This window comes from Rattus norvegicus, chromosome 5 (assembly GCF_021556685.1).
Source record: "Rattus norvegicus strain SHRSP/BbbUtx chromosome 5, alternate assembly SHRSP_T2T, whole genome shotgun sequence".
Classification (NCBI taxonomy): domain Eukaryota; kingdom Metazoa; phylum Chordata; class Mammalia; order Rodentia; family Muridae; genus Rattus; species Rattus norvegicus.
Window position 1 is genome coordinate 71,797,924 of NC_141538.1, and position 26,460 is coordinate 71,824,383.

General features: G+C 38.8%; 1 pseudogene; it reads left to right on the forward strand.

Annotated features, from left to right (window-relative positions):
* The first annotated feature begins 2,894 nt into the window (after window positions 1–2,894).
* On the forward strand, window positions 2,895–4,833 carry Hspa8-ps27 (heat shock protein family A (Hsp70) member 8, pseudogene 27; annotated as a pseudogene).
* Window positions 4,834–26,460: the final 21,627 nt, after the last annotated feature.

Below are 26,460 nucleotides of genomic sequence, written 5' to 3' on the forward strand. Positions count from 1 at the left end.
CTCACAGGCCTACTCTCCATTCTCAGTGTCCTGACCCAGAAACCCACACAATAGTGAGGGAGGAACTTCAAAACCAGACTCTAGCCAAGAGGAAGGTCATCAAAACAGAAACTAAACAGAGTCACAGTGAAATTGACAGAAGTTATGAACTAAATGGATTTAACACACACACACACACACATACATTTATAATTTCAAACAAGCAAAAGAGCATCAATGTAAAAGTAGTCAATAAAATCCTTGCAAACTAAATCCAAGAACACATCAAAAACATCCTTCACCACAATCAAGAAGGCTTCCTCCTATAGGTCAGAATGGTTCAAAGTATCCATCAACATAATATTCTACATAAACAAACTGGAAAACAAAGATCACATGATCATCCCAATAGATGCTGAAATATCCGTAATGTAAAAAGTTTTGGAGAGATCAGGGATTCAAGGCACACACCTACACATAATAAAAGCAATATATGACAAACAATAGCCAACATCAAATTAAATGGAGAGAAACTTAAGGCAATTTCATTAAAATCAGGAACAAGACTGCCCCACTCTCTCCCTATTTATTTAATTAGTACTCGAAGTTCTAGCAAGAGCAATAAAACAAAAAATGGAGATGAAGAGAATACGAACTAGAAAGTAAGAAGTCAGAGTATTACTATTTGTGGATGATATGTTAAAATATGTAAACAATATCTAAAATTCTACCATAGAATTCCTACTGCTGATAAACAACTTCAGCAAAGTGGCTGGATATAAAATTAACTCAAAGCAATCACTAGCCTTTCTCTATACAAATAATAAATGGCAGAGGAAGAAATTAGTGAAACAACACTTAACAATTTCCACAAATAATGTAAAATGTATGGTTGTCACTCTAACCAAGCAAGCAAAAGATCTATAGGACAAGAAATTCAATCCCCAAACGAAGAAACTGAAGAAGATATCAGAAGATGGAAAGATATTCTCTGCTCATGGATCAGTAGGATTAATATAGTGAAAATAGCCATGTTACCAAAAGCAGTTTACAGATTTAATGCAATTCCAATGAAAATTCTAACATAATTTTTACAGACCTCGAAAGAGTAATTTTAACTTTATATCAAAAAATGAAAAATTAGGGAAGAATCTCGAACACATGGGCACTAGAGAAAATTTCTTGAACAAAACATCAATGACTTATGCTCTAAGATCAAGAATGGATAAATGGGATCACATAAAACTGCAAAGCTTCTGTAAGGCAAAGGACACTATTGTTAGGACAAAACGGCAACCAACAGATTGGGAAAAGATCTTTACCAATCCTGCAACTGATAGAGGCCTTATATCCAAAATATACAAAGAACTCAAGAAGTTAGACCGCAGGGAAACAAATAACACTATTAAAATATAGGGTTCAGAGCTAAACAAAGAATTCACAGCTGAGGAATGCCGAATGGCTGAGAAACACCTAAAGAAATGTTCAACATCTTTAGTCATAAGGGAAATGCAAAGCAAAACAACCCTGAGATTTCACCTCACACCAGTGAGAATGGCTAAGATAAAAAACTCAGGTGACAGCAAATGCTGGCGAAGATGTGAAGAGGAACACTCCTCCATTGTTGGTGGGATTGTAGACTGGTAAAACCATTCTGGAAATCAGTCTGGAGGTTCCTCAGAAAATTGGACATTGAACTACCTGAGGACCCAGCTATACCACTCTAGGGCATATACCCAAAAATGCTCCAACATATAAAAGAGACACGTGCTCCACTATGTTCATAGCAGCCTTATTTATAATAGCCAGAAGCTGGAAAGAACGCAGATGCCCTTCAACAGAGGAATGGATACAGAAAATGTGGTACATCTACACAATGGATTATTACTCAGCTATCAAAAACAATGACTTTATGAAATTCCTAGGCAAATGGATGGAAGTGGAAAATATCATCTTGAGTGAGGAAACCCAATCACAGAAAAACACACATGGTATGCACTCATTGATAAGTGGCTATTAGCCCAAATGCTTGAATTACCCTAATGCACAGAACGCATAAAACTCAAGAAAGATGACCAAACTGTGAATGCTTCACTCCTTCTTTAAAAGGGGAACAAGAATACCCTTGACAGGGAATAGGGAGGCAAAGTTTAGAACAGAGGCAGAAGCAACATCAATTCAGAGCCTGTCCCACATGTGGCCCATACATATACAACCACCAAACTAGATAAGATGGATGAAGCAAAAAGTGCAGGCCGACAGGAACCGGATGTAGATCTCTCCTGAGAGACACAGCCAGAATACAACAAATACATAGGCGAATGCCAGCAGCAAACCACTGGACTGAGAACGGGACCCCTGTTGATGGAATCAGAGAAAGAACTGAAAGAGATTGAAGGGGCTTGAGACCCCATATGAACAACAATGCCAACCAACCAGTTTCCAGGGACTAAGCCACTTACCTAAAGACTATACATGGACTGACCCTGGGCTCCAACCTCATAGGTAGCAGCAATGAATAGCCTAGTAAGAGCACCAGTGGAAGGGGAAGCCCTTGGTCCTGCAAGACTGAACCCCCAGTGAACGTGATTGTTGGGGGGAGGGTGGTAATAGGGGTAGGATGGGGAGGGGAAGCCCATATAGAAGGGGAGGGGGAGAGACTAGGGGGATGTTGGCCCAGAAACCGGGAAGGGGAATAACAATCGAAATGTAAATAAGAAATACTCAAGTTAATAAAGATAAAAAAAAAAAAGAAAAACCCAGGATAGCCAAAACAATCCTGAACAATAAAAGAACTTCTGGAGGAATCACCATCCCAGATTGCGAGCAATAGTGATAAAAAACTTCATGATGGCTCATTGAACACGGAGCCAGTTCTCAGGGTCTCTGTGTGGTCGCCTTGTCAGCACAGTTGGGCCTACACGCAAGCAACCATGTCTAAGGGACCTGCAGTTGGCATTGATCTTGGCATCACCTACTCCTGCAATGGTGTCTTCCAGCATGGAAAGGTGGGAATAATGGCCAATCACCAGGGTAACCACACCACGCTGAGCTATGCTGCTTTCACCGACACAGAACGATTAACTGGGGATGCGGCCAAGAATCAGGTTGCAATGAACCCCACCAACACAGTTTTTGATGCCAAACGTCTGATCGGACGTAGGTTCGATGATGCTGTTGTTCAATCTGACATGAAGCACTGGCCCTTCATGGTGGTGAATGACACAGGCAGGCCCGAGGTTCAAGTCGAATACAAAGGGGAGACAAAAAGTTTCTACCTTGAGGAAGTGTCCTCAATGGTTCTGACAAAGATGAAGGAAATTGCAGAAGCTTACCTTGGAAAGACTGTTACCAATGCCGTGGTCACAGTGCCAGCTTACTTCAATGACTCTTAGCAGCAGGCAACAAAAGATGCTGGAACTATTGCTGGCCTCAATGTACTTCGAATTATCAATGAGCCAACTGCTGCTGCTATTGCCTCTGGCTTTGATAAGAAGGTCCAAGCTGAAAGGAATGTGCTGGTTTTTTACTTGGGAGGCGGCACTTTTGATGTGTCAATCCTCACTATCGAGGAAGGAATTTTTGAAGTCAAATCAACAGCTGGAGACACCCACTTGGGTGGAGAAGACTTTGACAACCAAATGGTCAACCATTTCATTGCTGAGTTTAAGCGAAAGCACAAGAACATCAGTGAGAACAAGAGAGCTGTCAGGCGTCTCCACACTGCCTGTGAGCGGGCCAAGCGCACCCTCTCCTCCAGCACACAGGCCAGTATTGAGATTGATTCTCTCTATGAGGGAATTGACTTCTACACCTCCATTACCCGTGCTCGATTTGAGGAGTTAAATGCGGACCTGTTCCGTGGCACACTGGACCTGTAGAGAAGGCCCTTCGAGATGCCAAACTGGACAAGTCACAGATCCATGATATTGTCCTGGTGAGTGGTTCTACCAGAATCCCCAAGATCCAGAAATTTCTGCAAGACTTCTTCAATGGAAAAGAACTGAATAAGAGCATTAACCCCGATGAAGCTATTGACTATGGTGCAGCTGTCCAAGTAGCCATTCTATCTGGAGGCAAGTCTGAGAAAGTTCAGGATTTGCTGCTCTTGGATGTCACTCCTCTTTCCCTTGGGTGGAGTCATGACTGTCCTCATCAAGCGCAATACCTCCATTCCCACCAAGCAGACCCAGACTTTCACCACCTACTCTGACAACCAGCCAGGTGTACTCATCCATGTGTATGAAGTGAAAGGGCCATGGCCAAGGACAACAACCTGCTTGGGAAGTTTGAGCTCACAGGCATACCTCCAGCACCCCGTGGGGTTCCTCAGATTGAGGTTACTTTTGACATTGATGCCAATGCCATCCTCAGTGTTTCTGCTGTAGATAAGAGCACAGGAAAGGAGAATGGGATCACCATCACCAATGACAAGGTCCGCTTGAGTAAGGAGGATATTGAGTGCATGGGCCAAGAAGCTGAGAAGTACAAAGCTGAGCGTGAGAAGACAGAGATAAGGTTTCCTCTAAGAACTCGCTGGAGTCTTATGCTTTCAACATGAAAGCAACTGTTGAGGATGAGAAACTTCAAGGCAAGAACAATGATGAAGACAAACAGAAGATTCTTGACACGTGCAATGAAATCATCAGCTGGCTGGATAAGAACCAGGCTGTGGAGAAGGAAGAATGTGAGCATCAGCAGAAAGAACTGGAGAAAGTCCGCAACCCTATCATCACCAAGCTGTACCAGAGTGCTGGTGGCATGCCTGGAGGAATGCCTGGTGGCTTCCCTGGTGGAGAAGCTCCTCCGTCTTGTGGTACTTCTTCAGGCCCCACCACTGAAGAGGTCAATTAAGTCAGTCTAAGTAAAGGGTATAGCATTGTTCCACAGGGACCCAAAACAAGTAACATGGAATAATAAAACTATTTAAATTGGCACCAAAAAAGAAAAACCTTCATGATGTTAGTAAAGAAATAGACATGTTAATCAGTGGAATTGAATCAAAGGCCCAGAAATAAACCCACGTAGCTATGGACACTTGAATTTTGACATGGTTACAAAACCATGGAATGGAAAAAAGAAAGCATCTTCAATAAATGGTACTGGTCCAACTGGATGTATACATGTAGAAGAATGCAAATAGATCCATATTTATCACCCTGTACAAAACTCATGTCCAAGTGGATCAAAGGCATCAACATAAAACTGGATACAATTAACCTAATAGAAGAGAAAATGGAAAAGAACCTTTAACACATTGGAGCAGGGGACAATTTTCTGAAGAGAATACCAATAATTCAGGCCCTAAGATTAACAATTGACAAATGGGACTTCTTAAAACTGAAGAGCTTCTGTAAGGCAAAGGACACTGTGAACAGAACAAAACAGCAGCCTATAGGCTGAATAAAGATCTTCACTGGTAACCCTACAACAAACAGAGGGATAACATCCAAAATATATAAAGAATTCAAAAAGTTAAACTCCAAAAAAACAAATAACCCAATTAAAAATGGGGAAGATAAGTAAACAGAATTCTCAGCAGAGGAATCTGAAATGCCTGAGAAGCATATACAGAAATGTTCAAAGTCCTTAGTCATCAGGGAAACGCAATTCAAAATGACCCTGAGATTCTACCTTACACCAATCAGAATGGCTAAGATCAGAAACTAAAGGAGAGCACATGCTGGCAAGGATGTGGGGAAAGGGGGACATTGTACCATTGCTGGTGGTGTGCAAACTTGTACAACCACTCTGGAAGTCAATCTGAGAGTTTCTCAGAAAATTAGAAATAATTCTACCTGAAGACCAAGCTATACACAAATAAAGACCCAGAAATAAACCCACACAGCTATGGACACTTGATTTTCAACATAGAAGCCAAAACTATAAAATGGAAAAAAGAAAACATGTTCAACAAATGGTGCTGTTCCAACTGGATATCTGCACGTAGAAGATTGCAAGTAGATCCATATTTATCACCCTACGCAAAACGTAAAACCAAGTGAATCAAAGAACTCAACACAAAACTGGATACAATAAACCTAATAGAAGAGAAAATGGGAAAGATATGCCCAAAAAGATGCTCCACCATACCACAAGGACGTGTATTCATAGTAGTCTTACTCATAATAACCAGAAAATGAAAGCAACCCAGATGTCCCTTAACCAAAGAATGGATTACATAATGGAATACTATCCAGCTACTGAAATCAGAGACATGATGAAGTTTGCAGGCAAGTGGATGGAACTAGAAAATACCATCCTGAGTGAGGTAACCCAGACTCAAAAGGACAGCCATGGTATGTATTCACTGATAAGTGGATCTTAGCCATTAGGGAATGAATACCATAGTACACCTCACAAAGAAGTTAATCAAGAAGAAGGGTCAAGTGAGGATGTTTCGATCCTTCTAGGGGCTGAACAAACAGTCATAGGAGGCAGAGTGGGGGAGGAACTGGGGGAAGAAAAAAGGGGGTATGGAATGGGTAATCAGAATCAAGTCTTAGGATAGACAGGAGTGTGTCCCAGAGGGGCAGGAGAATGAATGGAAATCTGCAAGTGTGGATAGAGTGACCTTATCCAAGATACTTAATAGGGAGAACATGGAATCTGAAGAGGCCACCTCCTATAGCCAGGCATGACTCCCAGTGGAAGGTTAGGGACACCAACCCATCCACAAAACTTTCAATCCAAACTTTGTCCTGTCTAAAAGAAATACAGGGATGTAGCAGAGACTAAAGGAAAGGTCAGACAATAAGTGGCCCAACTTGAAAGCCATACCATTGACAAGCACCAATCCCTGACATTATTAATGATGTCTTTATAACAGGATTCTAGCTCGCATAACTGACCTCTGAGCAGACTGAAACAGACCCAACCTTAGACAGAAGTCGGGGACACTTATGGAAGAGTTAGGAGAGACTTGAAGGCCCTGAAGTATGTGGGAAAACCAACAGAGTCAACAAACATGGACACCTGGGAGCTCTCAGAATCTTAGCCACCAAACAAAGAGTAAACATGCACATGCTGGAACAGGCACTTTGGCACATATGTAGCAAACAGGTCTTGTTCTAACTCCTTTTACCTGTGCCTATACAATGAAAGAACTTTGAGCTGTACAGTTTAATAAAAAATAAAAATTAGATATTTTCTATGAGTTAAATTATCAGTCTTCATGGCTGCCCTGTCTGGTCTCAGCGAGAGAGGATGTGCCTAATCTGGCACAGACTTGATATGCCAGGGTTGGGGAGAGGCCTACCCGGGAGGGGGCAGGGCTATCCTCTCAGAAGAAAACAGAAGAGGGATAAGGAAGGGGCTCTGTGAGGGAGGGACTGGGAAGGGGACAAGCATTTAGCCTATAAAGCTAAGTACTTTAAAGTGCAGAATTACTTTGTATTCTACAATACAAAGAACTCTTTATTTTTTTTCCACCAACATAACATAACATGTTTAATTAAGAAAAGAGAGAGTAATCTGAACACATGCAAATTGAATCAATGCTAACTACTGCACCAGGAATACCTGTTACAATACTCACATCTACAGCATACCACAAGACTTTATTTGGCATTTTCTTCAGGGCATATTTTACAATCTTAGTTTTTCACAATGTCAATGTAGCAGAATTCTTTGAATAAGAGTGTGTGTTAAATTCCTAGATTTCAATAAGCCATGATTTTATTTATTTTGCCTATGCAAAGTGTTGGCAGAATGTAAAAGTTTAGTCAAGAATTGTGGATGTCTTTATGGAAGAATCTAACAAGAGATCCTCTACTTCCAAAATTCACCCACTACTAAATTTTCTGCATAGTCTTGTTCTAACTCCTTTTACCTGTGCCTATACAATGAAAGAACTTTGAGCTCTACAGTTTAATAAAAATAAAAATTAGATATTTTCTATGAGTTAAATTATCTTTTTGCCATCTTTTAAGATACAGAAGCAGAAATTGACAGTGACCCAATACAAATAACCAAGAGTGATATAATCTATCATTTCCAAATATGTCATAAAGAATCAAGTGACAGAAGAAAGTTGCAAGTGAATCCACTTTGCATATGAGTCCTTCAGTAAAATACAGTAAGTCCAAAGAGCTGTCCTTCAATGCATTTGCTGTCCCAGATGCATTTAATCTTGTTTTCACCTTTTTCCAGTGAGAGCTGTGATTATTAATAACTGTAGATTATTACTCTGACAGAAGTCTTGCAAATCATCCACAATATAGGGATTAAATGTGATTATCTTTAAGCCTCAGCTTAGGTCCTTTCATTTGTTCTTTCTGTTTCTTCCTTTGCCAGACTTGAATGTTCATCTCCTCTCAAGAGTTAGCAAACAATTTATACTTTATTTAAAGTTCTATTTTGTTTTGTCTGAGGTGGGGGTCTTACGGAGTTCATGCTGGCTCAGAGCTCACTAGGAAGCTCAGGTTGGCCTTAAATCCATTGTTGATTTTTCTGCATCCACCTCCCGAGTACTAGAATTATAGATGTGTGATGTGATACCATGGTTTCCAATGGTTCTTACTTTATATCATTCTATATTGAAGGAAATTTATAAGGTAGTCTACACGTGAAATCACAACGTGTACTCATCAGTTATTATTGAGAAAACTCATCAGATTTATGAATATTTATAACAGAATTTTTGTGTAATTTATTCTTCAAAAAAACTGGGAAGGGCTTTAGTTTATTGACATTATGATATGTAGTACATACTTGGGTAATCAACTAGAGTCAAATTAATCTCAAGCTTTCTGCAAATATCTGTAAATTCTGCAGTGTGCCTTGGGTATTAACGTTATCTTCAACTGAAGTGTTTTTTATTTCCAAGTCTCCCCTCTCATCTATTAACTCTCAGTCTATGCATTAAGTACTCACCATCATGAAGTGCAAAGCTCATCTGTGATCTAACATGCAAAGCCATTGACAGTTCGTGACCAAGAAGATGTGTCACGTTGCAGTACATTAATATGCTCCTCACTAATATTTAAGAAAGAGTCAAAGGGAGCTTTAATTAATACCTAAACCCTATATCATGAAATAACTACCATCATATTTAAGTATATCAAATATGCATATGAGAGAGAACGAGAGAGACACACACAAAATGTGAATGAGATTTTTTTTTTTGATTTATTGTGGTTTTCTTTTTTTTTTTTTATTAACTTGAGTATTTCTTATATACATTTCCAGTGTTATTCCCTTTCCCGGTTTCCGGGCAAACATCCCCCTCCCCCCTCCCCTTCCTTATGGGTATTCCCCTCCCAACCCTCCCCCCATTGCCGCCCTCGCCCCATAGTCTAGTTCACTGGGTGTTCAGTCTTAGCAGGACCCAGGGCTTCCCCTTCCACTGGTGCACTTACTAGGATATTCATTGCTACCTATGAGGTCAGAGTCCAGGGTCAGTCCATGTATAGTCTTTGGGTAGTGGCTTAGTCCCTGGAAGCTCTGGTTGCTTAGTATTGTTGTACTTTTGGGGTCTCGAGCCCCTTCAAGCTCTTCCAGTTCTTTCTCTGATTCCTTCAACGGGGGACCTATTCTCAGATCAGTGGCTTGTTGCTGGCATTCGCCTCTGTATTTGCTGTATTCTGGCTGTGTCTCTCAGGAGCGATCTACATCCGGCTCCTGTCGGTCTGCACTTCTTTGCTTCATCCATCTTGTCTAATTGGGTGGCTGTATATGTATGGGCCACATGTGGGGCAGGCTGTGAATGGGTGTTCCTTCAGTCTCTGTTTTAATCTTTGCCTCTCCCTTCCCTGCCAAGGGTATTCTTTTTCCTCAATTAAGGAAGGAGTGAAGCATTCACATTTTGATCATCCGTCTTGAGTTTCGTTTGTTCTAGGGATCTAGGGTAATTCAAGCATTTGGGCTAATAGCCACTTATCAATGAGTGCATACCATGTATGTCTTCTGTGATTGGGGTAGCTCACTCAGGATGATATTTTCCAGTTCCAACCATTTGCCTACGAATTTCATAAACTCGTTGTTTTTGATAGCTGAGTAATATTCCATTGTGTAGATGTACCACATTTTCTGTATCCATTCCTCTGTTGAAGGGCATCTGGGTTCTTTCCATTTTCTGGCTATTATAAATAAGGCTGCTATGAACATAGTGGAGCACGTATCTCTTTTATATGTTGAGGCATCTTTTGGGTATATGCCCAAGAGAGGTATAGCTGGATCCTCAGGCAGTTCAATGTCCAATTTTCTGAGGAACCTCCAGACTGATTTCCAGAATGGTTTTACTAGTCTGCAATCCCACCAACAATGGAGGAGTGTTCCTCTTTCTCCACATCCTCGCGAGCATCTGCTGTCACCTGAGTTGTTGATCTTAGCCATTCTCACTGGTGTGAGGTGAAATCTCAGGGTTGTTTTGATTTGCATTTCCCTTATGACTAAAGATGTTGAACATTTCTTTAGGTGTTTCTCAGCCATTCGGCATTCCTCAGCTGTGAATTCTTTGTTTAGCTCTGAACCACATTTTTTAAAAGGGTTATTTGTTTCCCTGCGGTCTAACTTCTTGAGTTCTTTGTATATTTTGGATATAAGGCCTCTATCTGTTGTAGGATTGGTAAAGATCTTTTCCCAATCTGTTGGTTGCCGTTTTGTCCTAACCACAGTGTCCTTTGCCTTACAGAAGCTTTGCAGTTTTATGAGATCCCATTTGTCGATTCTTGATCTTAGAGCATAAGCCATTGGTGTTTTGTTCAGGAAATTTTTTCCAGTGCCCATGTGTTCCAGATGCTTCCCTAGTTTTTCTTCTATTAGTTTGAGTGTGTCTGGTTTAATGTGGAGGTCCTTGATCCACTTGGACTTAAGCTTTGTACAGGGTGATAAGCATGGATCGATCTGCATTCTTCTACATGTTGCCCTCCAGTTGAACCAGCACCATTTGCTGAAAATGCTATCTTTTTTCCATTTGATGGTTTTGGCTCCTTTGTCAAAAATCAAGTGACCATAGGTGTGTGGGTTCATTTCTGGGTCTTCAATTCTATTCCATTGGTCTATCTGTCTGTCTCTGTACCAATACCATGCAGTTTTTATCACTATTGCTCTGTAATACTGCTTGAGTTCAGGGATAGTGATTCCCCCTGAAGTCCTTTTATTGTTGAGGATAGCTTTAGCTATCCTGGGTTTTTTGTTATTCCAGATGAATTTGCAAATTGTTCTGTCTAACTCTTTGAAGAAATGGATTGGTATTTTGATGGGGATTGCATTGAATCTGTAGATTGCTTTTGGTAAAATGGCCATTTTTACTATATTAATCCTGCCAATCCATGAGCATGGGAGATCTTTCCATCTTCTGAGGTCTTCTTCAATTTCTTTCCTCAGTGTCTTGAAGTTCTTATTGTACAGATCTTTTACTTGCTTGGTTAAAGTCACACCGAGGTACTTTATATTATTTGGGTCTATTATGAAGGGTGTCGTTTCCCTAATTTCTTTCTCGGCTTGTTTCTCTTTTGTATAGAGGAAGGCTACTGATTTATTTGAGTTAATTTTATACCCAGCCACTTTGCTGAAGTTGTTTATCAGCTTTAGTAGTTCACTGGTGGAACTTTTGGGATCACTTAAATATACTATCATGTCATCTGCAAATAGTGATATTTTGACCTCTTCTTTTCCGATCTGTATCCCCTTGATCTCCTTTTGTTGTCTGATTGCTCTGGTTAGAACTTCAAGAACTATATTGAATAAGTAGGGAGAGAGTGGGCAGCCTTGTCTAGTCCCTGATTTTAGTGGGATTGCTTCAAGTTTCTCTCCATTTAGTTTAATGTTAGCAACTGGTTTGCTGTATATGGCTTTTACTATGTTTAGGTATGGGCCTTGAATTCCTATTCTTTCCAGGACTTTTATCATGAAGGGGTGTTGAATTTTGTCAAATGCTTTCTCAGCATCTAATGAAATGGTCATGTGGTTCTGTTCTTTCAGTTTGTTTATATAATGGATCACGTTGATGGTTTTCCGTATATTAAACCATCCCTGCATGCCTGGGATGAAGCCTACTTGATCATGGTGGATGATTGTTTTGATGTGCTCTTGAATTCGGTTTGCCAGAATTTTATTGAGTATTTTTGCGTCGATATTCATAAGGGAAATTGGTCTGAAGTTCTCTTTCTTTGTTGTGTCTTTGTGTGGTTTAGGTATAAGAGTAATTGTGGCTTAGTAGAAGGAATTCGGTAGTGCTCCATCTGTTTCAATTTTGTGGAATAGTTTGGATAATATTGGTATGAGGTCTTCTATGAAGGTTTGATAGAATTCTGCACTAAACCCGTCTGGACCTGGGCTCTTTTTGGTTGGGAGACCTTTAATGACTGCTTCTATTTCCTTAGAAGTTATGGGGTTGTTTAACTGGTTTATCTGTTCCTGATTTAACTTCGATACCTGGTATCTGTCTAGGAAATTGTCCATTTCCTGAAGATTTTCAAGTTTTGTTGAATATAGGTTTTTATAGTAAGATCTGATGATTTTTTGAATTTCCTCTGAATCTGTAGTTATGTCTCCCTTTTCATTTCTGATTTTGTTAATTTGGACGCACTCTCTGTGTCCTCTCGTTAGTCTGGCTAAGGGTTTATCTATCTTGTTGATTTTCTCAAAGAACCAACTTTTGGTTCTGTTGATTCTTTCTATGGTCCTTTTTGTTTCTACTTGGTTGATTTCAGCTCTGAGTTTGATTATTTCCTGCCTTCTACTCCTCCTGGGTGTATTTGCTTCTTTTTGTTCTAGAGCTTTTAGGTGTGCTGTCAAGCTGCTGACATATGCTCTTTCCTGTTTCTTTCTGCAGGCACTCAGCGCTATGAGTTTTCCTCTTAGCACAGCTTTCATTGTGTCCCATAAGTTTGGGTAGGTTGTATCTTCATTTTCATTAAATTCTAAAAAGTTTTTAATTTCTTTCTTTATTTCTTCCTTGACCAGGTTATCATTGAGTAGAGCATTGTTCAATTTCCACGTATATGTGGGCATTCTTTCCTTATTGTTATTGAAGACCAGTTTTAGGCCGTGGTGGTCCGATAGCACGCATGGGATTATTTCTATCTTTCTGTACCTGTTGAGGCCCGTTTTTTGACCAATTATATGGTCAATTTTGGAGAAAGTACCATGAGGAGCTGAGAAGAAGGTATATCCTTTTGCTTTAGGATAGAATGTTCTATAAATATCCGTTAAGTCCATTTGGCTCATGACTTCTCTTAGTCTGTCGACATCACTGTTTAATTTCTGTTTCCATGATCTGTCCATTGATGAGAGTGGGATGTTGAAATCTCCCACTATTATTGTGTGAGGTGCAATGTGTGTTTTGAGCTTTAGTAAGGTTTCTTTTACGTATGTAGGTGCCCTTGTATTTGGGGCATAGATATTTAGGTTTGAGAGTTCATCTTGGTGGATTTTTCCTTTGATGAATATGAAGTGTCCTTCCTTATCTTTTTTGATGACTTTTAGTTGGAAATTGATTTTATTTGATATTAGAATGGCTACTCCAGCTTCCTTCTTCTGACCATTTGCTTGGAAAGTTGTTTTCCAGGCTTTCACTCTGAGGTAGTGTCTGTCTTTGTGTCTGAGGTGTGTTTCCTGTAGGCAGCAGAATGCAGGGTCCTCGTTGCGTATCCAGTTTGTTAATCTATGTCTTTTTATTGGGGAGTTGAGGCCATTGATATTGAGAGATATTAAGGAATAGTGATTATTGCTTCCCGTTATATTCATATTTGGATGTGAGGTTATGTTTGTGTGCTTTCATTCTCTTTGTTTTGTTGCCAAGACGATTAGTTTCTTGCTTCTTCTAGGGTATAGCTTGCCTCCTTATGTTGGGCTTTACCATTTATTATCCTTTGTAGTGCTGGATTTGTAGAAAGATATTGTGTAAATTTGGTTTTGTCATGGAATATCTTGGTTTCTCCATCAATGTTAATTGAGAGTTTTGCTGGATACAGTAACCTGGGCTGGCATTTGTGTTCTCTTAGGGTCTGTATGACATCAGTCCAGGATCTTCTGGCCTTCATAGTTTCTGGCGAGAAGTCTGGTGTGATTCTGATAGGTCTCCCTTTATATGTTACTTGACCTTTTTCCCTTACTGCTTTTAATATTCTTTCTTTATTTTGTGCGTTTGGTGTTTTGACAATTATGTGACGGGAGGTGTTTCTTTTCTGGTCCAATCTATTTGGAGTTCTGTAGGCTTCTTGTATGTCTATGGATATCTCTTTTTTTTGGTTAGGGAAGTTTTCTTCTATGATTTTGTTGAAGATATTTACTGGTCCTTTGAGCTGGGAGTCTTCACTCTCTTCTATACCTATTATCCTTAGGTTTGATCTTCTCATTGAGTCCTGGATTTCCTGTATGTTTTGGACCAGTAGCTTTTTCCGCTTTACATTATCTTTGACAGTTGAGTCAATGATTTCTATGGAATCTTCTGCTCCTGAGATTCTCTCTTCCATCTCTTGTATTCTGTTGGTGAAGCTTGTATCTACAGCTCCTTGTCTCTTCTTTTTGTTTTCTATATCCAGGGTTGTTTCCATGTGTTCTTTCTTGATTGCTTCTATTTCCATTTTTAATTCCTTCAACTGTTTGATTGTGTTTTCCTGGAATTCTTTCAGGGATTTTTGTGTCTCCTCTCTATGGGCTTCTACTTGTTTATTTATGTTTTCCTGGAATTCTTTCAGGGATTTTTGTGTCTCCTCTCTATGGGCTTCTACTTGTTTATTTATGTTTTCCTGGAATTCTTTCAGGAATTTTTGCGATTCTTTCAGGCATTTTTGCGATTCCTCTCTGTAGGCTTCTACTTGTTCTCTAAGGGAGTTCTTCATGTCTTTCTTGAAGTCCTCCAGCATCATGATCAAAAATGATTTTGAAACTAGATCTTGCTTTTCTGGTGTGTTTGGATATTCCATGTTTGTTTTGATGGGAGAATTGGGCTCCGATGGTGCCATGTAGTCTTGGTTTCTGTTGCTTGGGTTCCTGCGCTTGCCTCTCGCCATCAGATTATCTCTAGTGTTACTTTGTTCTGCTATTTCTGACAGTGGCTAGACTGTCCTATAAGCCTGTGTGTCAGGAGTGCTGTAGACCTGTTTTCCTCTCTTTCAGTCAGTTATGGGGACAGAGTGTTCTGCTTTCGGGCGTGTAGTTTTTCCTCTCTACAGGTCTTCAGCTGTTCCTGTGGGCCTGTGTCTTGAGTTCACCAGGCAGCTTTCTTGCAGCAGAAAATTTGGTCTTACCTATGGTCCCGAGGCTCAAGTTCGCTCGTGGGGTGCTGCCTACGGGCTCTCTGCAGCGGCAGCAACCAGGAAGACCTGTGCCGCCGTTTCCGGGAGCTTCAGTGCACCAGGGTTCCAGATGGTCTTTGGCTTTTTCCTCTGGCATCCGAGATGTGTGTGCAGAGAGCAGTCTCTTCTGGTTTCCCAGGCTTGTCTGCCTCTCTGAAGGTTCAGCTCTCCCTCCCACGGGATTTGGGTGCAGAGAACTGTTTATCCGGTCTGTTTCCTTCACGTTCCAGCGGTGTCTCAGGCAGGGGTCCTGCTGCTCCTGGGCCCTCCCCCACGGGAGCCCAGAGGCCTTATACAGTTTCCTCTTGGGCCAGGGATGTGGGCAGGGGTGGGCAGTGTTGGTGGTCTCTTCTGCTCTGCAGCCTCAGGAGTGCCCACCTGACCAGGCGGTTGGGTCTCTCTCTCACAGGGTCTGGGGGCAGAGAGCTGCTGCGGGCCGAGATTTTTTTAAATACAAATTCCATTCAGTGGTTCCATGGGGGTGAGAAGTCACTGGAGTGAATCAATAGTGACTTGAAAAGGAAAAATGTGGGTTGGGGATTTAGCTCAGTGGTAGAGCGCTTGCCTAGCAAGCGCAAGGCCCTGGGTTCAGTCCCCAGCTCTGGAAAAAAAACAGAAAAAAAAAAAGAAAAGGAAAAATGTATAAAAGCACAGTATTATTTTAGACAGAATTTGATATGTAGAAACATAAATAATGTTTAACAAGTTTTAATCTACCACTTTAATAATTGAAATCCTGTTGTCCAATTATATAGTCAAAGACGAAGTAAATAGGGAATGTTGCTCTGAGGTGATTATCATTGTTATTATTTCTAACTTGCAGTACCAGATAATATAGGTTCACTTATGTGACTTGATGCATGAAATTAAATAAAAACTTATTTTAATTTTAAGCAAATATTTTAACCTTTAATTCTAGGCTTGCTCTTACTTGTATACATGTTTGTAAAATAAATATTAATTGAGACAGAGAAGAATGTTAAGTTGTTAATTTACCTTGAGAAAGTTTTATACTCATAATTATTAATTATCCATGCAAAGGGCTAATTTCTGGGAAAGCACGGCCAGCAGTTTCAAATATTTATTCATCCAACACATATTCACTGCAGATATCAGGAACACTAAGAAAAAGAAAACTTAAGGTCAGTCTGTCCACCAAACTCAGAGCAGCAGAGACAGAAAATTGATGCTATTTAGTCTAAACAAAATTTTCTGGAGTAACATTTTTTTCTGTTCCTTTAAGACAACCAACAATATTCTTGAGCAGTGAAAAGAATTCCTTAATAAGTTTATTATAAAATCCATATACTTTTAGAAGGTATGGTTCATCTTAAATTTTTGGGGGGTTTGCAGGGTGCATTTGAAAACCACCCTCAAATTGGTAGGAATGAATCTGCTTTGACCAGCAGAGTGCTATCAATGCAACATGACTGAACACAGTCAAGAGTTGACTGTAGATTCAACTACCCCGTCAGCTCCATGTGAGAGATGGTGTTCGTAGCAACGCTGGTGAACACATAAGGAGTTAAGTGGAGAAGATAGTAAGATGTTCCATTCTCCTCTGGGTTTCAAAGTAATGGGATTTGCTATTTTAGTGCAGAAGAAAACCTCTGGGCCTTTTGATATTTGACTGAACTTTAAATACTAAATCTATCCCGCATTGCAAAGCCAGTCAGCTCAATCTATATTCTCAGAGCCATGTCTACAAGAGAGCAATGAACGTATAACACCTATGATTAAGAAAACTCAAAGGCCTGCTTCTACCCTCCTTCATCACATATGATAATGTTATAGTCACACTTCTGAAATGATAATTTGCCATAAAGAATTGAGATTTGCTGAAGCATGTAGTGTTAATAGTTCTCAATCATTTTAACAGAATAAGCAAGGCAAGTTTTAGATGACTTCAAAAACAAAACTATTTTTAAACTTTCAAAACTACATATGTTTCCATGCAAGGTGTTAACTTGTCAGTCATTAGTTAGTTAATCTCGAATAGTTATGATGTTCACATATAGATAAATACAGAATAATCACTGGGGAATACTGGAATACTTGCTTTTGTATGTTAACAGTATTATTGAAACCAAATTTATTATAAAATGAATAAGTAAATTCAAAACATTTTGAAACATGTAATAATTAGGTATTGGAGGTAGGCTCATCAAACAAAAATATCATAGAAAAGTAAAAAAATCGATACTTAGCTTATATCAGGACATATTAATAAGATCCTTCTAAACGAACTAGAGTATCTTATACTAAAACCAAGGTTTTTCATGGCTTGTAACAATGAAGTTTTCCCAGAAAATGTCAACAAAAGCTAGAAAATACATCCCCACAGAGTGGTGAGTGCCCTCTTCTCAACGAAAAGGGGCATGCTCAACGGGAAGCAAGTGTTTTGCTAAGTTATGAAGCATTACTGCGTGGATGCTGCCCAGCCATGAGCAGTGATCATTACAAAGACAAATTGTAGATAACTAATTGTAATACCATCTCCAGTGGCAAGGCATAAGCTGAAGATTGTCGATCACACTTCACACAAGCTGCAGAAGAAACCATTTGCAAATAACTATATGATAACAATAAGCAGAAACAGAAACACCTGCTACTTTAGTATTGAGTCCATTTTTGTTTATATTTTACTCGTAGTAAATTACAGTTAAATATATAAATAAAAACACCATTATTATACTCAAAGTAAAAAGCCACAGCATGTTCAGAAAAGCTGAAACAAATTTCGATTTTAGAATAGCTTGACAGGGAGAGTAGTTTCACATCCGTAACAAAATTGAGCAGGAGGTGTGGAGTGCTCATCTGTGGCCCTCCACATTCACATCCACAGTTTCCTCTAACATCAGCATCTCCACGGCAGCAATTATTCTAATTGATGAACCTCAAAGTGCACAGTGCTATCACACAGAGGATACACTTCTCATTAGGATTCACTCTCAGTTTTGTACACTCTGAGAATACAAATACAGACAACTGACCAATGTCATGTTCTACTTCTGATGTATGGAGTAATCTCATGATTCTCTAGTTTTTCTTTCCACTGTCCAGTAATCTTTCCCATTCCCCACCCTCAAAATTATTGTTTCATCAAAACCTTTACTATATATAACTCAGAAAGACCAAAATGGGAAACATATATAGGATAACTTTTTAAAAAAACCTTTTTTTATTTTTTTTAATTTTTTTATTTTTATTAACTTGAGTATTTCTTATTTACATTTCAAATGTTATTCCCTTTCCCGGTTTCCGGGCCAACATCCCCCTAACCCCTCCCCCTCGCCTTCAATATGGGTTTCCCCTCCCCATTCTCCCTCCATTACCACCCTCCCCCCAACAATCATGTTCACTGGGGGTTCAGTCTTAGCAGGACCAAGGGTTTCCCCTTCCACTGGTGCTCTTACTAGGCTATTCATTGCTACCTATGAGGTTAGAGTCCAGGGTCAGTCCATGGATAGTGTTTGGGTAGTGGCTTAGTCCCTGGAAGCTCTGGTTGCTTGGCATTGTTGTTCATATGGGGTCTCGAGCCCCTTCAAGCTCTTCCAGTCCTTTCTCTGATTCTTTCAACAGGGGTCCCATTCTCAGTTCAGTGGTTTGCTGCTGGCATTTGCCTATGTATTTGCTGTGTTCTGGCTGTGTCTCTCAGGAGAGATCTACATCCGGTTCCTGTCGGCCTGCACTTCTTTGCTTCATCCCTCTTATCTAGTTTGGTGGCTATATATGTATGGGCCACATGTGGGGCAGGCTCTGAATGGGTGTTCCTTCTGTCTCTGTTTTAATCTTTGTCACCCTATTCCCTGCCAAGGGTATTCTTGTTCCCCTTTTAAAGAAGGAGTGAAGCATTTGCGTTTTGATCATCCGTCTTGAGTTTCATGTGTTCTGTGCATCTAGGGTAATTCAAGCATTTGGGCTAATAGCCACTTATCAATGAGTGCATACCATGTGTGTTTTTCTGTGATTGGGTTACCTCACTCAGGATGATATTTTCCAGTTCCCTCCATTTGCCTATGAATTTCATAAAGTCATTGTTTTTGATAGCTGAGTAATATTCCATTGTGTAGATGTACCACATTTTCTGTATCCATTCCTCTGTTGAAGGGCATCTGCGTTCTTTCCAGCTTCTGGCTATTATAAATAAGGCTGCTATGAACATAGTGGAGCACGTGTCTTTGTTATATGTTGGGGCATCTTTTGGGTATATGCCCAAGAGTGGTATAGCTGGGTCCTCAGGTAGTTCAATGTCCAATTTTCTGAGGAACCTCCAGACTGATTTCCAGAATGGTTTTACCAGTCTGCAATCCCACCAACAATGGAGGAGTGTTCCTCTTTCTCCACATCCTCGCCAGCATTTGCTGTTACCTGAGTTTTTGATCTTAGCCATTCTCACTGGTGTGAGGTGAAATCTCAGGGTTGTTTTGATTTGCATTTCCCTTATGACTAAAGATGTTGAACATTTCTTTAGGCGTTTCTCAGCCATTCGGCATTCCTCAGCTGTGAATTCTTTGTTTAGCTCTGCACTCCATTTTTAATAGGGTTATTTGTCTCCCTGCAGCCTAACTTCTTGAGTTCTTTGTATATTTTGGATATAAGCCGTCTATCTGTTGTAGGATTGGTAAAGATCTTTTCCCAATCTGTTGGTTGCTGTTTTGCCCTAACCACAGTGTCCTTTGCCTTACAGAAGCTTAAAAAACAACTTTAAAAATATATACTGATCTTATTAATATTTTGTTTGGTTGGTGAGCATTCAGTTTTGTTACTTGTTTACTTTTGAAGGTGCATTTGCATGCACACACCTGTGAGAGTGTGTGTGTGTGTGTGTGTGTGTGTGTGTAGCATGTACTTTCCTGGTGGTAAATAGTATGCAAAGAAACTGAAAAACTTTTTCTTTACATTAGAATAAAGTTTATGCAATGTTCTCCAATCACATACCTAAGGAAGTACTATTATATACAGAATGCATGTACTTTGAGACTAGTTTTTGAATAGTGTAACCATGGAATATATAAATATCCATGTCAGTGTAAATGTATGTACAAGTGTATGCAGAAGCACATGAATGTGGAGGTATACATATGTGTACAGGAAAGTGTGCATGTGGAGACATACTTGCATGTATAAAAGAACACATGCACATACATGTGGAGGTCAGGCATCATTGTCAAGTATATCCTTCTGTTACTTTCCACTTTGTTTTTTGAGACAGAGGCTTTCAGTGAACTGGAGCTCACTAATTTGGTTGGACTGACTGGCTAGTGAGCCATAGAATCCCACTTGTCTTTACCTATTTGGAACTGGGGTATCAGAAGCACTCTGTACCTAGCTCTTTACATGAGTGCTAGACACATGACCTCAGGACTTTACTTTTGAGTATTTCCCAGGCTACACTTAAATCGTAACTGCCAAAAACGACCAGAGTAACCTTCTCCTAATGAGTTTATCTGAATTGGTAAGTGATGCTGAGGGCGATGAGAACAGTTATCCTTACCAAGTGAAGTATTAGCAAGACATAAGCATGACAAAATCTCAGGGAAAACACGTCACTAGAAAGATAATGTTTATTTATTATATTAATTTCACAGAGAAGTAAATCTCCTTAAAAAATATTGGTGTTTAAAAATCAAATTAGCTTTATATTTCTAATATAACCATTAATATCATTAAAAGGAAGCTTCTAGAACTCATACCTTTTCATTAAATGTATTCACATACTGATTTCAATGTTAAGTTCTCTCTAAACATCACCTTTAAATTATTTAACTCCCTTAATGTTCATGATTAAGCATTCTGAGAATTGTACTTTTGTAAGTAATGTTTAAATGAACAAAATTTTTTGTGTTTTTGTTTTTGTTGTTGTTTTGGTTTTGGGTTTTTTTTTGGTGCATTTCAAACACTGTTACTTTTTAAAACTATTAATTTATAGGGACTAATTTGTTGCCCCCAAATAATTATAAAGTATGGGTGTGTGTATGTTTAAAATATAGGTATATATTTTAAAGGAATTTTTAATAGTTATGTTATGAGATTTAAAACAAAATAAATCTGATATACAAAATTGATGGGAAATTAAAATGAGTCTTTGTAACCATTACACTATGAAAAAATTAACTACTTTAGTTTGAAAGAAACAGTGATATTAATAAAATGAGTTCATGCAAAGGCTAAGAATCTAAAGTGGTCCAAAAGAATATACAAAAGGCAACAAAGTTAGTAGAAGAGACAGATGCTGGTTGGGAAGATGGGATGCTGAGGTTAAGACTGATGTCTGTTAGGCTTTATGAAAAATGGCTAAATAACAGGATTATCTTACTGGGGTTATCAGGACGTACTTGACAATGATCTAGTTCCCTTTCATAGAGTAAGAAGCAGAGATACAGTTCAACTGAGAGTCAAAGAAAGAAGTTCTACAAAGAGGATCGAGGTAATGGAAAGGGCTTTCAAAAGTTCACACTTTGGAAGGTGTCCTCAAATAAATCAAATCATAAAGGAAGAGACTGAAAGGCCAGAGCCAGAGAAGGAAGGTATGGTGCCATGTATTTGTTTGCTTTGATTGTTGTGATAAAACGTTTACTGAAGCCAACCTAGGGAGGAGGGTCCATTTGGCATACATATCCAGGTTACTCTTCTTCATCACCAAGAAAAGCCAGGGCAATAACTCAGTCACAAGAACCTGAAGGCAGGAACTGAAGCAGAGTCCATGGAAAAATGATGGTCACTATTTAGTTCTCCATAGCTCCCTCAGTTTTCTCTTTTAATATAGTCCAGGACCACTGTCCAGGGGTGGCATCACTCACAGTGGGATAAGGCCTCTAGAACGATAGTTAATCAAAAAATGCCCCATAGGGCCAAGCTCATGGAAGTATTTTCTTTAAACTGAAGTTCCCTTTTCCCATACAACTCCAGTTTATGTCAATTCCACAAAAGCAAAACTACTAAGACACACTTCAAAAGCTACACATATTCTCCTCCATTAAGTACACTATCTATTAGATTAGTTAATATCTGTTGGATACTAACTGAGATCTGGAGAAATAGAGACAAACTATGTCCCTCTACTGTAGGAGTTGAATGTCTGTTTGGAGGCAGTTACAACACAATGCAATACTTCTTTAGTAACTATAAAAAGAAAGATATTAAAACATATAATGTTTGTCAAAACATGAATTAACAAAGTTATCCACATTGCCTCCAGTTTGCAGTCACTGGTAAGAGGAGAGGAGAATGACGATACTGTAAATTGACATGACTTTTCCACAAAGAGATTTGATTTTGCCAGGAGATGTGGTGTATTCTGATTTTAATGTGCTTGTATGCTAAACTATTAATGTATAACATACTTGAACATTAGCATAAAATGTGAAATGCCTATGGCCACTGTGTCTTTAGTTTCTTGTTTGTTAAGTTTGTTAAGCCATAATTTCCAGAATGAAAGAGTAATGGGATATGTGCATATGTAAAATGAAAAACCAAGAAAGAAAAGCTCGAACCTAATTATTTTAAGCTAGACAATGAATGGTCTGGGCCATTGTTCTGGGGTTCTACATAGTGTCTCTATTTTTGAAGATTATTTGCTGTTCAACCTATGAAAAAATGTTTGAAATAAATGCATTAGAAGAATTGGCTTATGAAGTATTTATTAAACACAAGGCATGGAGAATTGTCTCTCAATAGACCTTAAGTATCCAAAGTCTAAATACAAATCTGATACGACACACAAAAAATTAAATTTTTTGTCAGACTCAAGTGCATCAAAGATCTCATTTAATACAAAAATAACAAATTCAGTTATTCAAGTGATTGCAAGAAGGAGGCTTGAGAAGGCAACGTCGGTGCCCTGGATGTTATTTCGTTCATTCAGCCAGGTTACTTATGAAAAACACCAGCCTCTAACATAGATATTGGCATAGTATAACTGACAAAATCTAATGCTTTACACATGTTTTTGTTTTTCTTAAGCAATTTTATATAAATTGATATACACTATGAATTCTATCATAAAAACGTCCTATAAGTAAGTACCACCAGTGGGTTTTCTAGCAGGTAGGCCATTGGCAAATCTACTTAGAGATGAGTGAGTCAGATGTTTTTTACAGCTCTTTACATATTTAACTTTTGGGGTCTTGTTTCTCTTGCCCTCAAATAAAAAAAAAACAAGAATGCCTGTTTTACATGATTACTGATAGACTAACTGAGAAAATAAAAGCTAATGAAGAGGAACAGACTACGGCAGTACCTTGCCCATTGTAAAACATATGTACTCCTTGATGTGGCTGTTCTAAACCCATAGCAAGAAATCTTTATAAATTCAGAATAGTTAAAAAAAACCCTACAATATCACCTTATTCTTTTGTTTAAAGAATTATCGAACATTATAGGAAATTACTCATATTATGTGGTTAAATAAAATTAGGTAAACCTAAACCATATTTTCATATTATAGCAACTTTTAAAAATATATCCATACCTTTCAGTCTCCATCTGTACCCCAGAAATAAGGGTGAGCCACAGATCTCCTTACACAAACCCACCCAGAGAGAGCTGGTCTCCCAGGAATGCATATACACCTAAGATCACAGTCTCACAGGCTCACAGGAAGGAGAAGTTCAAGTTAGAGAAAACAATACGAACTAACACCAGAGATAACTAGACAGTAAGAAGCAAGCCCAAGAACCTAAGCAACAGAAAAGAAGACCACTTGGCATTATCAGAACATAGTTCTTCCACTACAGCAAGGCGAGAAAACCCCAATACACCAAAAAAGCAAGATTCAGATTTAAAATTGCATATCATTGTGTTTAGAGAGAACTTTAAGAAGGATATAAGTAACTCCCTTAAAGAAATACAGAACAACACAGGTGAACAGGTTGAAGCCCTTAAAGAGGAAACACATAAATCCATTCAAGAAATACTGGAAAACACAACCAAACAAGGGAAGTAATTAAACAAAAACCATCCAGGATCTAAAAATGGAAATAGAAACAATAAAGAAATCATAAAGGGAGACAACACTGGATATAGAAAACATAGGAAAGAGATCAGGAGTCATAGACACAAGCACCACCAACAGAGTACAAGAGATAGAAGAGCGAAGTTCAGGAGCAGAAGATACCATAGAAAACATCGACCCAATTGTCAAAGAAAATGAAGAATTCAAAAATCTCACAACCAAATACATCCAGGAAATCCAGGACACAAGGAGAAGATCAAACCAAGGGTAACAGATATAGAAGAAAGCACAGATTCCCAAATTAAAGGGGGAGTAAATATCTTCAACAAAATTACAGAAGAAAACTTCCCTAACCTAAAGAAAGGAATGCCCCAAAACATATAAGAAGTCTATAGAACTCCAAATAGATTGGACAAGAAAAGAAATTCCTCCTGTCACATAATAAGCAAAACACAAAATGAACAAAACAAAGAAAGAATATTAAAAGCAGTAAGGGAAGAGGTCAAATAACATATGAAGGCAGACCTATAAGAATTACATTAGACTTCTCACCAGTGACTCCAAAAGCCAGAAGATCCTGGGCAGGATCATATAGACCCTAAAAGCACACAAATGCCAGCACGGGCTACTATACCCAGCAAAACTCTCAATTAACATAGATGGAGAAACCAAGATATTCCATGACAAAACCAAATTTACACAATATCTTTTCACAAATCCAGCCCTACAAAAGATGATAAATGGTAAAGCCCAACATAAAGAGGCAAGCTATACCCTAGGAAAAGCAAGAAAGTAATATATCCTTTCAACAAACTCAAAAGAAGTTAACCACAAAAACATAATTATACCTGTAACAACAACAACAACAACAACAACAACAAATACTAAGAAGCAACAATCACCTTTCCTTAATATCTCTTAGCATCATTAGACTCACTACCCCAATAGAAACAAATAGTCTAACAAACTGGATACATAAACAGGACCCAGCATTTTCATGCCAACAGCAAATGCACCTGACTAACAAAGACAGACACATCAGAGTAAAAGGATGGAAAAAAATTTTCCAAGCAAATGGTCACAAGAAACAAGCTGGAGTAACCATTCTAATATCAAAAAAAAATTACTTTCAACCAAAAGTTATCAAAAAAGATAGGGAAGATGAACTCTCAATTCTGGATATCTATGTCCTTAATGCAATGGCTCCCGCACTCATAAAAGAATCTTTATTGAAGTTCAAAGCACACACTGCAGCTCATGCAATAATAGAGGGAGACTTCAATACCCAATTCTCATCAAAGGACAGATCAAGGAAACAGAAACTAAACAAAGACACAGTGAAACTAAGAAGTTATGAACGAAACGGATTTAATAGACATTTATATAACATTTCATCCTAAAGCAAAAGAATATAACTTCTTTTAAGAACCTCATGTTACCTTCTCCAAAATTGGCCATATAATCAGCAACAAAACAGGTCTCAATGGATACAAAAAGAGTGAAATAATGCAATGCATCCTGTCAGATCATCAGGAACTGAGACTGGTCTTCAATATCAACAAAAACAACAGAAAGCCCAAATACATATGAAAGCTGTACAATGCTCTACTCAACAATAACTTGGTGAGGGAAGAATTAAAGACATCTTAAAATTTAATGTAAGTGAAGGCACAATATACCTTAACTTACGGGACATGATGAAAGCAGTACTAAGAGGAAATCCCATAGCTCTGAGTGTCTCCAGAAAGAAACTGAAGAAAGCATACTCTAGCAGCTTGACAGTACATCTGAAAGCTCTAGAACAAAAAGAACCAAATACATCCAAGAGGAGTAGATGGCAGGAAATAATCAAACTCAGAGGTGAAATCAACCAAGTAGAATCACAAACAACTGTATGATGAATCAACAAAATCAGCATCTGTTCTTTTTGAGAAAATCAACATGATAGATAAACTCTTAGGCAGACTAACCAGAGGGCACAGAAACAGTATCCAAATTAAGAAAATTAGAAATGAAAAGGGAGACATAACAACAGACACCAAGAAAATCCAAAAAAATCATCAGGTCATACTACAAAAGCCTATGTTCAACAAAGCTGAAAATTTGGATGAAATGGATTTTCTAGACAGGTACCATGTACTGAAGTTAAATCAGAATCAGATAAATCATCTAAACTGTCCTATAACCCCTAAAGAAATAGAATCAGTGATTGAAAGTCTCCCAACCAAAAACAGCAAAGGACCAGATGGGTTTAATGCAGAGTTCTATCAGACCTTCAAA